This window comes from Oryctolagus cuniculus, chromosome 9 (genome assembly GCF_964237555.1).
Source record: "Oryctolagus cuniculus chromosome 9, mOryCun1.1, whole genome shotgun sequence".
Classification (NCBI taxonomy): domain Eukaryota; kingdom Metazoa; phylum Chordata; class Mammalia; order Lagomorpha; family Leporidae; genus Oryctolagus; species Oryctolagus cuniculus.
This window is the reverse complement of record NC_091440.1, coordinates 134,272,724-134,287,025: the sequence shown is the minus strand read 5'-3', so window position 1 is coordinate 134,287,025 and position 14,302 is coordinate 134,272,724. Positions and strand designations below refer to the sequence as shown.

Here is a 14,302-nt window from a genome sequence, read left to right as displayed (position 1 = left end):
TTTTTTTTTTTGCTTCTTGGGGGGCGGATCTTTTTCTTTCTGGGAAATTTTCTTTGTCCATGTTTTCCCCATTTGTTTTGGGAAGGATAGACTTTAACATTTCCCCATTTGTTTTGGGAAGGATGGACTTTAACATAACAGATAGAGGTACGAGGATGCCGAGTAAATTGTGACATTAGAGACCACACTTCACTCCCTTTTCTTCCTAGAGCAGTAACGTGTACGTGTTTCTCTGATCATGCAGAGGGAACTAGCTCAAGCAACCAGTGATGACTGAGTACTCACAAGCTAATACATAATTAAGGCATATTCTATACTCCAGCTTGCTCTCATATTGTGAATACAGAGACGTGAGTAGGGCTGTGGTTGCAACCTTCACAGTGTCTGCCACCTTGCTCAGCTGACGAGATTGTAAATAATAACTGGAAGAACAAGAAACAGTGTAAGACAGGGTCCACTACATGCTGATCCCCAGATCGGAGCTCAGGGTGGGTCAGGACTGGTGGGGGAGAGCTCAGGGAAGGAGCACTGGTAGGAAGGGCAGGAGGAAGCGGGGAGCATTGGCAGAGCAGGAGAACAGCAGCGGGGAGCGGAAAGAGCGGGGAGCAGGAGGACTCATCGCGCGTGTACTGCGCTGCAGGACAAGGCTGAGCTGTCGCCCAGGCTTCAGAATCTGCGGCCTCTCCTGACCCTTTCCATCCCGAGTGATTAACAACACAAAGACACCTTGCCGGCTTCTCCCACTGCTGGTGGCCCTCTGCCTCTTGAGGCCTCCCTCTGCAAGCTGTGCCCTCTTGTTGCACGAGGAGCAGGTAAGAGGAAAGGTGAGCAACATGGCCAGTGGCTGCCTTGCCTCTGCAGCCTGCCGTGCTCTTCTGTCGTTACCAGCCACTGCTCTCAGGACCTGAGCCCTCCAAGCGTGCGCAGACCCCAGCAGTGGCCAGTGTCTGCTCATCATAGGCTAGTTTTTATTAACCCTGGGAAGCTAAAGAAAGATCTAGGGGCCAGATGATGCTATGAAGGGTGTCACCTGGGACAGCTCTGAGAGCCAGGCCTCAGGATCCCAAGTATCAGTGACCGGGGATGTTAAGCCATTGGCTAGAGATGCTGAACTGGTGTTTTGTTTTACTTCTGGTTCTTTCTATCCTTAGTTTTTGTGTCTTTGGTTTGCCAAATGCAGCCATTCTGACGACAGAACAGGTGCAGGTGCCTTTGTCTTTTTGTGGCGGCCTGTGGAGCATCCCTACGGGCTGTCTTGTCCAGAAATATCCTTAAAAAGACTGGCAGGAGAAGGAAGGATGGAGATGGTCCCCCTCTGGAGCCAATGTTGCTCTTGGCAGGGTGCTGCCAGGGTCTAGCCACGTGCCACTTAAAGCTCAAGCACAGCCCATTTCACCAGGAGCAGCTGAAACACAAACGCGGAAGGACAGGACACTCCCGTGCCCTGTGACTGAGCTGTGCCTCCCCCCGACACGGGCAGATGTCACCTGGTGACAGCGCCTTGCAGAGCTCTTGCACCAGAGACTTGGTTCCCTAAATACTGCGGCACATTGCCCTACGTTTTCTTCTAGAGTTCCCAGTACTGGGATGGAAGGGGCCCAGACATGTCACTCTCAGGAAGCACTGTGATGCTCAGCTACAGGAAGGTGTTCACTCACACACAGCCCCAAACAGCCACCATGGGTCCCTGACACGCTCCAGAGATGTCCCTCCTGGGGACGCCAGCCAGGGACTTCCTCAAGCTTCGGCACACCTGCAGGATGAGTCAGGTGGTGCTTGGGGCTGGCTTCCTTCCTCAGCTGAGAATGCCTGCAAACACAAGTGCATACCCAGTCAGTTCCAGCGCATCTCAGTAAAATCAAGAAAAGTTGCTCAAAAGAAAAATTCTACCGTCTACATTTTCCTCTTGGCACTGTTCTATTACATTTGGGGTCTTCAGTAGGAAAGCCATCTTCTCGGTCTGCCAAGCTTGCTTTAGGCTGTATATTACAGGCCCGACCAACTCCGGGCCGCTCCGTGACCACGGCCTCCACTGGTGGATGTGCTGCTGTAGCTAAGACAGAGCTAGACGCTGCCAGACCCCAGCTCTGAACCTCCAACTCCAGAGAGCAAGCTGCCATCCTGGATAGACACCTTCTGTTCTCAGAAACACCTTCCCCTCGGCATAGCACAGCTCCAAGACAGGTTTCATGGGACCATGCAGAGTTTAGGACTCCCATCAAGTATGAACCTACTGCACTTCTGAGCTGGGCTCTCCCACTCCCCCACGTGCACTGAGAAACCCTCTACATTTCCCAAATAGCCAGGTCTCAGCTAAGAAGGAAAAGGCATTGTGTAATTTCCATTTTAACAGCTGCGTAGAGGCGTGCTTGCTCAGGCAGTACTGAGTTCTGCGTTGGTAGTGTCTAGGTTTTCTAGAGCAGCACTCCAGGCTATTATTATAGCCCCATAGATGTGTATTAATTAGACACTGTGTAATATACAAGACCTAGAAAGTCTAAAAGACTGAGCTAAAGCTCAAACTAACATATCTGATGTTTTATTAATCACGGTGGCTTTTTGCATTTGATATATAAAGGAAAATATATGAGGATAAGGCTCACTGTAAACCAGAGTAGCAATAAGTCATCATTTAAAATACTTTTCTTCCTCATTTTTTATTTTTTTGAGATTAATTTTATTTTGAAAGGCAGAGTTACACAGAGAGGGAGGTCTTCCATCTGCTGGTTCTCTCTAAATGGCCACAATAGCCAGGGATGGAGTAGGTCAAGGCCAGAAACTAAGAACTCCACCCTGGTATCCCAGTTGAGTGGCAAGGGCCCAAGTACTTAAGCCATCTTCTGTTGCCTTCCTGTGGGGAGCAACTCGGACTAGACTAAGTTACTGGAATTAAGACTTATTCTATGTATCTGCTCTCCCACAATATGGCGCTGAGAAGGGAGTAAACAACTTCTACGCAGCTGCCTCTTGCCAACTTGAGTGATGACCTGCAGGAGCTGATCTTGCTCCTGATTTGAGGAGAGCAGCGTACTCGGTGTGTGGGTAGCAGAGTTGGGATTGGTGGAAGAGGACTATAAAGGAGGAGAGAGACAACATGCACCAGGAACACCTGAGGAACATCTGAGCAGCTCCCGAGAGAGCCGGCCGGCGGTGTGCCGCTCCCCCGCGGAAGTGGGGAAAGTGGCAGGGGGGCCCGCCCCTCCACGGAGGTGGAGGGACGGTAGCCAACCCGGGAAGAACCAGAAGCAAACCCAGGAAGGGCCAAGCAGACAAAAGAACAGCGCAGGGTCCTGTGTCATTCCTCCACGAAGAGGGGGAGCGACACTTCCCTGGCACATTAGGGCACTGGATCACAAGTAGCACAGCTGGGGCTCAAACCAGTACTCATCTGGGATGCTGGCATTGCTGGGTGTAACTTAACCTACTTTGCCACAATGTTGGCTCCTCTGGTCATTTTTTAAAACCAACTTCTTGTACAGTATGAGGTTGTAATTTTCTTTACCTATCTTCTGCAGAAGAGCTATCTTGCCAACTCTGTGAAGATTACTTCAGTAACAACTGGATAATGATTCTGTATTTAATTGTGCACATGTTAAACTATTGTGGGTGGCAGTATCTGGAATGCAAAGGTTCAAGTGCATGCCCCACAGTGAAGCAGACTTCCCAGACCCCACCAGCCAGCCGGAGCATTCTGGAGGTGATAAGTGACCCTCTGACATCTCCATGCGGTGGGGAGGCAAAAGTCATTTGGTATGTAATTATACCACACTGTTACTGGTGTTTCACAACTGAGGCATGAAAACAGCCAGACAAGGAGAAGGTATTTGTGACAGATATTATCAGCAGAAGACTGGGATGAAGAACTGGGACAACTAAGGAGAGGGTCCAATAATATAAACCAAACAACTAGGAGGGGGAGATGCTTGAATACAAAGTGTCTGGGACTGGCATTGTGGCACAGTTGTTGAGGCCCACATCCCATACCAGAGTGCCAACTGAAGTCCCAGCTGTTCCATTACTGATCCAGCTTCCTGCTCATGGATACCCTTAGAGACAACAGGCGATGGCTCAAGCTCTTGGGTCTCTGTCACCCTCGTGGGAAATCCAGATTGAGTTGCAGTCTCTTAGCTTCAGCCTGCTGTAGTCCTGGCTATTGCTGACATTTGGGGAGTGAATCAGCAAACAAGATACCTGTCTCTTGGTCTCTGCCTCTCTCTGTTGCTCTGGCTTTCAAATAAGTAAAAATACTAAGAACTAAAATTTTTTTAAAGGATTGTTAAGTCTCCATTAAACATTTGGGAAAAAAATGTTAAATACCATGAGTCATGAGAGGAGTAGAAGTTAAGTCCACAGTGCAGTATCACTACACATCAGAACACCACATCATGTTCACATGAGGACATGAACCAACTGCAATTCTCATCCAGGGGTTGCTGGATTAACTGGTGCAACGACTTGGGAAAACAACGTAGTAATATCTCTTAAAGCTTTTTGATGCACACCCTAAGACCCAGGGATTTCACTCCTGTTCATCCAGCAGAAATACAACACTACTCATACTGGCAATATCTGGTCCAAACAAAATTGAATGTCACTAGTAGACTGGATAATCTGTGGTACACTCATTAAGTAGAGCAGTACATAGTGCTAATTAATGAATGACAACTGCTTCTAACAATAGATACAAATCTCAAAAACACACTGATACAAAAATGCCAGATACAAAAGGTTCCTTTTATATGAATTCAAAAAGAGGCACAGCTATGGTTATCTTGGTTTGAATGGACTAGAACAGCAATGTCCCCTGAGTGGTGGTCAGGGAGGCAGCTACAAGGGGCCTCTGTGGTGCCAGTCACGCCTGTTTATTCACTTCCTAAAAAGGAGTCCAACTGTGTACCTTTAATCTGGGTTCTTTTCTGTATGAATGCTATCACGGTTCACAATCGGCAAAACTGAAGTGAAGCTTAACTCACGTTCTTAATGCTTCAGATCCAAATGTACAGCAGTTTCCACAGCTTGTCTTCACAGCCCACTGATCATCGGGGGGGCAGCAGTGGGGCATGCACAACCTCTGGACATGGCCGGCCCAGTGAGAGCCTGGTGAGCAGACACCAGATGCCCCAGGAAGGGAAGGGAGTTACTGAGAGCGGGAAACCCGACAGGCTGGAGGGAGACAGGGACAAGAGGGCCTGGGCTGGGAAACAGACCTTGTTACAGACTCTCAGGTATGACGGTGGGGGTAGGGTTGCAGCTTACAGTTGGGCCATTTGGTCCCCTGACTCCTCGTAAGGATGCTGGGTCCTGGAGATGCTCAGCTGAGTGGACGAGGTGGTAGCTGGGCCAGGACACGAGATGGTGCCTTCAATAAGATGGCAGTATTTCACTAACAAACATGAAAGCTGTTATCTCTTGGCAACTGAGCCTGTGTACGCTCCCCAGAACCCACAGGTGTGTGGGTCCCTTTAGCCAAAAGAAAAGGAAGAGTGGACACCTCTCATCTTCCCATCCCAACCTTGTCTAATCCCAATACTGGCTGATCAGAAACCATCATTTTAATTATATCTTTGCTTTGTTCTTTCCCGAGTAAGACCAGCCGTCCCCTTTTGTCTCCAGGGTACAAAATATCTGTTGCATATAAATCAGTATGGCCTCCTCTGCAGACCTCCCACAATCACTGAAATTCCTGGCATGCCTCAAACGGGAACATGACCTCTCCACTCCCTTTGCTGGTTTAATCACTCAACAAAAACGTTATGTTTTCCTCTGACCTTTGTTGGCGGAGTTGGCAATTAATCTGTATTCAGGGTGTGTTGAGTTTTTGTTTTGTTCTAGGCATTCTGCCCTGACCTGATAATCTAATCGTGAATAAGACATGATGAGCCTTACAGTAAGTATTCATGTTGCAGTTCTGTGTGTGCAATTTTACATGTTTGTTTATGAAAACAGTAATATAACATACGAGACATGACTTAAGAAGAGAGAAAAAGATTTTTTTTTTTTTTTGACAGGCAGAGTGGACAGTGAGAGAGAGACAGAGAGAAAGGTCTTCCTTTTGCTGTTGGTTCACACTCCAATGGCTGCTGCAGCCGGCGCTGTGCCGATCCGAGCCAGGTGTTTTTCCTGGTCTCCCATGCGGGTGCAGGGCCCAAGCACTTGGGCCATCCTGCACTGCACTCCCAGGCCACAGCAGAGAGCTGGCCTGGAAGAGGGGCAACCGGGACAGAATCCGGTGCCCCGAATGGCACTAGAACCTGATGTGCCGGCGCCGGAAGGTGGAGGATTAGCCTAGTGAGCCATGGCGCAGGTCAAGGCTTTCTTTTCAATGGCTTCAGCAGAGAAGGCATGGAGGCAGTCTTGCTAGTGTCAGACCCTGTACCTAGTTAAGTCTGTTGACTATCAGAATAAAAAGAAGTCTTAGGGAGTTTAAAATAATCAACAGCAAAAGCAACAAAGAGGCCCCCTTACTCATTTCCAAATATCTTTTTCATGACACAAGTGCAAATGAACCAAACAGAGTAATTAAGATGTTCTCAAGTGCACATAAATTTGCATCTCAGGAAAACCTGGTACAATGCATTTTCAAACATTTGTCCAAAAGATGAACCTAATACCCAGAAGGCTTTTCAGCTTCCATCCTACTTACTCATCACGGGTAAGTGATACAATCTGGATCTTTGAAGAGTGCACCACTTAGCCACAGGCTTACTTAATCACCTGCAGAACTCAACAAACCCTTTCTTTCCTTTTTAAGAATAAATTCTAATTGAAACTATTTGACAAACACAAATTATAAAATTCTAACCATTATTAATCAAGGTTTACATCCCCAGACAGACAGCATCTTTTTTCAAAAAGTGAGGGAATTACAACTGAAACATAAAACCACACCTGTAGATTCCAAGATTGCAGCTCAGTGACTGACAGTGGTCTGAAAGTATATTTGCTCTAATTACAGTGCTGTTAGCACCACTGGGAAATTCTGCAACACGAGTGGAGAAGACTTAAGCACTATGAGGTTTTCCAGAAAAGACACCACATCAGGGGAGTAACAAGATGGGTATTGTGCTTTGGCACGTGATACGCCAAATCAGTCAGAGCTGACAATAGCAAACTTGCTCACTAATCTCTCTTTTTTTCCTCTTTCAGCCTTTGTTGAATGCCTATCACATACCAGACACTACCGGACTGTGGGCAGACCAAGTGAATTAAATGAATCTCTGCGTCCTTGGAGCTCACAGTCTGGTGAGGAGACAAACACATAAACCCGTAATCACAGGGCCATTTGTGGAGCACTGTCCGAGAGCAGAGCGCCCCCGGGTGGAAGGAGGTGGTGATCCTGTTGCAGTGGGGAAGCGGGCAGGGGGTGGGACAGCACAGAAAGGCACCCAGAGAGGGTTTCGCGTGGGAATCTTGGCTCCTTGGCTTTCTCTCAAGCCCTATCAACACACTGGAAACACCAGATAAAGGTGCTGTAACAGGAGTGTTTAAAAGAAACAGAGTTTCTTTTCTTCTGTCACCGGTCATGTTGCTCACAAGGCTGTCCAAAGCACTATGACATGATCCTGTCTCTCAATGAGTGCTGTGCACCTGCTCGGTCTCTTAAAATAGGGTGTATAATGGATCTTCTACGGCTCGCACTTCAGCAAACCCTGGCTGTTATAATATTGTTGCTGAGCTGAGCCAGTGTTCCAGACCTGGGCCTGAAAGGGGCAGCTGCGTATTTCAGGCTCACATCTGTTAGCCTGTGACTTTCTGTGCTGCCCAGCATCTAGGATGCTTTTGGCACAAATAGCAACACAGGATTCACCTTCACCAGTGTTTCCACATGGTTGTGTTCTTCCTGGTGTCACCAACCATCACTTCTTGTCCATTGTTTCTTGTCATGTGAGAAAGATTTTAAATTTCTTAAAACCCTCCCTGAGTTACCATCGTAAAGCAGTTAGCAGTCATTATTCATGTACCAAAAACACAGTAGCAAGAAACTAGAAGCAGCCCATCCTTGTTCAGCAGTTCATGCCAGAACAAAGTATTAGGATTTGCAGTGTAACTTTTGACTAGGCAATTAGTTACCTTTGTTGCAAATCCATGGAGCACTCAATAAATTAAGCTGTCTTTGCTATGTTCTAATGTTAGGAAGTACTCAGAAATGCTCCCAGTCAACCCTCAGGATACAAGGACTAATGATAGGACACCAACTGAAACAAGACTGAGCCATATCTCTCCCTTAAGTCAAGTTTACAGATAACCTCTCTGAACATAAGTAGATTACTCCCCACTGTCTCCAGCCCTGGCCCCTGCTTCTGATCTCAGCAGCACGAAGAAAGGTGGACTGCCCCTGCACTTGCTGCCACTGCAGTGCAATCACGAGGTGCACCACAAAGCCTTCAGATCACATGTGGGCGGCTGGATAGGGGGAAAGCAGCCTGAAGATAGTTACCAAATTGTCTAAAAACAGAAGAAAAAAAATAGGTAGGAGTTGGGGAGCTAGGCACTGCAACTGCCTCTGGTGTCATACTGCTTGTTAAAGCCCCAATTCCACATCAATAAAGCAGCACAAAGCTCCAGCTGGTGGCCAGCTGCTCCCCAGACCTTCCCACACCCAGAAAGGAAAAACGAAGGCCTTGGGCATAAGGCCTTGTAGGTTTGTTTTAAGCACAATTTAGATATATTGGGTTATCTGGTATTCAGAAAACTAATGAGTGTGCAGTCATGGACTGCCTAGATCATGTGGTAACTCTCGCTCGACTCAGAAGCAGCCCTGCGAGGAGGGAGAGATGGCCAGGCTTTCTGTAGCTCATGTATGCACAACTTGGACGCTGCTCAAGGTAGATAACCTCTACAGAATTCTGATTCCTTAGGACTAAACATTTCCCACCAGAGAGCTCTGTAAAAATTCACTGTGCTTATGGATGGAAAAAACCTGTGGAGACTGTTCTTAGCAAAGGTAATATCCTCTGTCTAGACCAAGAGTTCCAATAAGCTTTTCTGCATATTGGTACACTTGTTTTTATTGTTAGTCAGACCTATGAGCGAGTTCTCTATAGATAACAAATGGCTCATGGAAAATTTCTGCAAATCTTGATGGATGGGCCACAGATGGAACTTACTAGAATCCAGGGTTGACAAGCAGGTGGTACAAGGAGCAGAACCAGCACAGAAGCGAGGCAGCTTCTGATTCATTTTTGAAGCTCCCTGGAGGTGACATCTACTATCTTCCTTTCTCACAGACCACAGAGGACAAGGGGCTTTGTATTCATAAGCACAAGGCATACCCTGAAGTCAGATGAACAATTCTCATTTCACTGCAGCGTGTAGAAGAAAGGATGTGTTTCAATAAGGAATAGTCATTCCTTCATGCAGTCCCTTCAGGTAGTGAACACCTCATCTGAGCCAGAGACCACGAATACTCTCACACAGCCCACAAACCGTGAGGGGCATGTAAAGGCAGGGTAAGGAGGGCATGGGGGGCATCCGGGAGACAGGGGGCAGCAGGTGCTGACGCATGATGGAGCGGAAGGCTGACCGCAGCTGGTCAGCAAGGTGGTGGACAGAGTGCTAGAGGCAGAAGCCAGGTGCAGGAGCAAAGACTCAGAGTTGAGATCGGCCTGGTCTCCAGGGGGAGGAGACAACACCCCTGACAGATAGGCAGTTTCCCCCAATTCTTAACTAGATGTCAGTTTTCACAAACCTGATGAGGAACTTATTCCTGAGGGTTCGAACTAAGGAAGACTATTTGTTACTCTGACAGAAGCAACGCATGTCCAAATGGCGGACTGTGACAGTGACGTCCATATGAGGAAAACATGGTAAAGGATTTAAAATGAATCGTGTACACGCATGCCCTGGGAAATAGCTACAGAACCTCAACTATGTGGTCAGCATCCTCTCGCTTCACACGAGAGATGCATTCTCCAAAGCAGCCTGTCTGGCCTCGACAAGACCTATGAATCACAAGTCCTTTGCCCAAAGTGGGTGGTTTTGACCTTGGGAAGTATGAGCACATTTTAATAATTTTAATAACATGCTCATAATAGGATAGAAATGTATTAGCCCTTCTTTGGCGGTTCACTCTAAGTATTTTTTTAATCAGTGTTTTTGCAAGCAGATCTAGTGCTTACCTCAATTTCATTAAGACTGTCAAGTTTAAAAAATAGAAGACATAACTTAACACAAAGCTACAAAGATGTGTACGCGCTATCCTCAATTACTTGAAAATCAAATCTTCCAAATCTTTTCCAAGATGGTACCATGGGGCACATGGTAAAAGGTCATGGTTCTCACCGTGATCACACCTAACCCCTGGTGAGAGAGAAGAATCCCACGACGCTGGCTGGCTGTGAGCCAGGCACACACTGAGCAGGAAAGAGGTTCTGGCCAGACGGGGAACAGAGAAGGTAAGCTGAGGGAACAGGATCAAAGTGGGCAAGGCCAGTGCATGCAGCAGAGCAGGACAGCCACTGGAAAGCAAAAGCAGAATTCCAGTGACTTCCCACGAGCTCAGCACGAAGCCTCAGGCTCCCTTTGGCTGGCTCTTCTCGGCCTTCTTGTCCAGCCATGAATTTCGAAGAAGAGAAAGAAAGTCTAAAAACAAAAATTGGATTGTGCATTGAAATCTTGAATATATTTGCATAAATCTGATTAGATTTCAGTGTCCAGGATATATACAGAATTCCTAAAAACTCAACAAAATAAAATTGAATAGCTGTTTCTCCAAAGAAGATATACAAATGAACAATAAACACATGAAGTTGAATATCATTAATCATCAGCGAAATGCAAGTCAGAACTACGAAGGGCATCACTTCACACCATCAGGATGGCTATAATTTTTTTAAAACGTTTATTTATTTGGTGTAGGGGTAAAGCTGCTGCCTGCAGTGCCCTCATCCCATATGGGCGCCGGTTTGAGTCCTGGCTGCTCCACTTCTGACCCAGCTCTCTGCTATGGCCTGGGAAAGCAGTAAAAGATGGCCCAAGTCCTTGGCCCCTGCCCCTGGGTAGGAGGCCTGGAGGAAACGCCTGGCTCCGGATCAGCGCAGCTCTGGCCGTTGCAGTCATCTGGGGAGTGAACCAGCAGATGGGAGACCTTTCTGTCTGTCTCTCTGCCTCTGTCTCTCCGTAACTCTCCCTTTCAAATAAATAAATTGAAAGAGTTATGGAGAAGCAGACGCAGACAGAGAGGTCTTCCATCCACTGGTTCACTCCCCAGATGGCTGCAATGGCCAGAGCTGGGCCAATCTGAAGCCAGGAGCCTGGAGCTGCTTCTGGGTCTTCGACTTGGGCCATCTTCCACTGCTTTGCCAGGCCATAACAGAGAGCTGGATTGGAAGTAGAGCAGCCAGGACTCAAACTGGTGCCCACATGAGATGCTGGCATTGCAGGCGGCAGCTTTACCTGCTGCAGCACAGTGAGAAATTCTAATCCTTTCTCCTTTTTTAACAGATTGTATGGTTCATAGAATTCTAAGAACACAGTGATACTCTCTGACTTCCAATCCTTGTGCATTGTCAGTGGAAGCATAAAATGGCATAGACACCATAGAAGACAGTGATAGTTCCTCAAGAATGGCCTTCCAATTCCGGATTTTTACCCAAAAAGGATTAAGAACACAGCCTTGAAGAAATATTAGACCCCTATGTTCTCAGCAGCTAACATGTGGAGGCAACCTCACTGTTCACTGGTATAAGAATGGGTAAGTACAACACAGTGTCTGCATACCATGTTTCAACAAGTAAGGAGAGCCTGGCACATGCGACAGGACATGCATCTTGAGGACGTTATGCTAGGTGGAGTAAGCCATTCACAAGAAGGACAAACCCAGTGGGACTCCACTTCTATAAGGCATTTAGAAAGAGCTGTGGACACAGCTGGAATGCTGCTGCCAGGGGCTGGGTGCAAGAGGAAACAGCGTTACTGCTGAACAGCCACACACACGCATGTTCACCAAGTGGAAAGAGTAAGACAGATGGTGGGAATCGTTGCACAGCATCATAAATAGATTGACGACCACTGAATGACACACTTAAATAGGGCTAAGGCTGTGACTTCCCTGTTACAGGGATTTGAATACAATTAAGATAGTTGGGAAACATTTTAGGCAGTAATGCTGTGATCTCACCCATGTTGAGATGTGAGATAGATCCCTGACCACTACTGTGGAGAAAGTATATCACAGCAAGACAACAGGAGCCCAGAGTGCACAGACAGAGATGGCCCATCCCCGGTTATGGAAGCTGAGAGGAGCAGGAATTCACTGGGTAAAGCTACCAGGACCTAGTCATTTCTTGGTCAAATGGGATGACACAGAATTAGCAGTGAAGGGTAGAAGGGGGTGACCGCAGCTCCTTGTGCTTGAAGTCCTCGTGCCAAGTCAGGAGCTGGCTCTCCATGTCCAGCAGACAGTAGGGGTCATGACAAAGACACAGCTAGAAGCTGTCGGAATAATACCAGTTGCTGAAAGAACAGCAAACAAAAGCAAATCCAAAATAGTGACTTAACAAAACCCAATTCTGACTTGCCTGACAGCCCACTGCAGGAATTCCTGGACAAGCAGTGGCCCTCATGGTGGCTCCAGGCCTCAGGATGCTCCCATCTGCTGTCTGCCCTAGAGCTGTGCAGTCCTCTGCATTTACCCAGTAGACATGTTGAAAGAGAAGTGCCTTCCGCATCATGCCCCAGAAAGTGCCACTTCACTTCTGTTCCTGCAGTGAGAGCTGAGTGTGTCCCTGTGCAGAACCAGTGGATAAGGGAGCCGTTACCAGGCTGCCACTTCTCCAACTGCCCTATCCCACTGTCATGGTCGATTCCACAGGCCAGGTAGGAGTTCCTGGACAGGGAATGTCTGAGTAGAGCACATTCTGTCCATCATGTGGTTGGGCTTCCTCCAGTCAGCTGAAAGCCGGAACAGAACAAAGACCCAGCCTCCCTGTACAAGAGGGGATTCTCCAGGGGGCTGCCTTTGGGTCCCCTACCCATGTGGTCCCTTGGGGTTTCACCCCAGCCTGGAGCTTCCTCGCAAGCCTGCCGGCCCACCCCACAGTCTTAGAGTTAGCACACTGTGTAAGGAATAAGCCAGTGCCTTACAATAAATGTAATCTTGTAGTTCCTATGTAATACATATGTACTTTACTACGGATGCATGTATGCACGTACGTACACCTGTTTGGTTCTATTTCTCTGGAGAACACTGACAAACACAACTGTGGAGGTGACGCTTGAGTTCTGGAGAGCCAAAGTCCACATTTGAAGCCACAAAACTCTTGGGCTTACACTTCCAACCCTTATCTCCCACACTCACCACATGGCCCTACAGAGTCACTTTCACCAACTTAAGTTTCAAGATCTCAGAGTGACATTATGTCTTTAATATCAAGTTCAAGGGGCCAGTTCTGTGGTACAGGAGGTAAAGCTGCTACCTGCGGTGCCTACATACCATATGTGCACGAACTCGTGTCCCAGCTACTCCAGTTCCAGTTCAGCTCTCTGCTAAGGGGCCTGGAGAAAGCAGTGGAAGTTGGCCTAAGCTTGTGCCCCTGTATCTGTGTGGGAGACCCAGAAGAAGCTTCTGCATCTGGGCTTCAGCCTGGCCCAGTGCCAGCCTTTTGTGGAGTAAACCAGCAGATGGAAGGTTTCTCTGTTTCTCTCTCCCTAACTATGCCTTTCAAAAAAAATTTCAAATGTGGCTCAGCAACCAATGAACTTCAAGACAAGTTTTCTCTTTCTACTTCCTGCTCCAACCCAACAGATAATTTTGGTCTCCTTGTCCCTGTGCCAACATTAAAATTTCCATTCAGAAAAGAAGGGGACCACAGATCCCCAGTATTCACTGCTCCCGCTCCCTGGTCATAATGTCCCGGGAAGACAGGGCCCCTCCACTGTCAGTGGGAACTTTCCCTGCTTAGATGCTGATTCAGCTCTCTGGAGAGAATGCTCTTGGCGACTGTTCTCATGGTCCTGTAGAGAGAGCACATGTGAGAGGGAGAGGGAGAGTCAGAGAGCCAGAGAGCGAGCTCCCATCTGCTGGCTATCTGCAAATCCCTACAATAGTGGGGATGGGAGAAGTCAAGAGCCAGGAACTCAATCCAGGTCCCCCACAGGGGTAGCAGGAGTGCAATTACTTGCCTCATCACCTGATGCCTTCCAGAATCTGGAGACAGGAGGCAGGTGTACTTTAACTGCCAGGCCAAAAGCCTGCCCATCTCCTGAAGGTTTGTGGTAGACCTTTGTTCTCCACAGGTGAAATGGGCTTTGTGACCTAACCCCAGAATGACTGCGTAACTTCCACAACCCCTTCCTTTTATGA

The 14,302-nt window shown here is 47.7% G+C and overlaps 1 protein-coding gene across 6 annotated transcripts in view; it reads left to right on the top strand.

Moving 5' to 3' along the window:
- Window positions 1-13,113, top strand: part of LOC103348942 (uncharacterized) — a 218,749-nt gene extending 205,636 nt beyond the window's left edge. For all 6 annotated transcript variants that reach the window (XR_011379095.1, XR_011379092.1, XR_011379091.1 and 3 more), the window contains 2 exons: window positions 641-9,449; window positions 11,443-13,113. The gene's annotated coding sequence lies outside the window, so the exon portion shown is untranslated. The remainder of the gene's footprint in view (window positions 1-640; window positions 9,450-11,442) is intronic.
- Window positions 13,114-14,302: the final 1,189 nt, after the last annotated feature.